The sequence below is a fragment of the Arachis ipaensis genome, chromosome B04, assembly GCF_000816755.2.
Source record: "Arachis ipaensis cultivar K30076 chromosome B04, Araip1.1, whole genome shotgun sequence".
In the NCBI taxonomy this organism is placed as follows: Eukaryota; Viridiplantae; Streptophyta; class Magnoliopsida; order Fabales; family Fabaceae; genus Arachis; species Arachis ipaensis.
Genome location: NC_029788.2, coordinates 7,336,463 through 7,336,844, shown reverse-complemented (window position 1 = coordinate 7,336,844; position 382 = coordinate 7,336,463).

Sequence of the window (382 nt, the reverse complement as noted above, 5' to 3'; positions counted from 1 at the left end):
TAAAATAGTAAAATTTAAAATACTTGTTAATTTTTTGTTGATTAGACATTTAATGATTACTTAACGAAATTATTTAAATATTTAACATTTGGTTGTTCACATTAAATTTAACTTTATTTAAGGAATGCAAATAAGGCAATCAGAAAGAAAGAAAGAACATAGCTACTATAGCTAGCATAAATAGATAATACGAGAAATAAATAGCCTCCCGAAATCGTTAGGAAAATCATATAGAAATTTGCAATTAATAATTGTGTATATATATAGGATATTTTGATCAAAGATTTGACTTTTTTCTCAATTTATTATTAATTCGGCTTAAAATGATCTCTTAAATTAATCGTGATAATATTAGAAAAATAAAAAAATATCTTATTTAGTT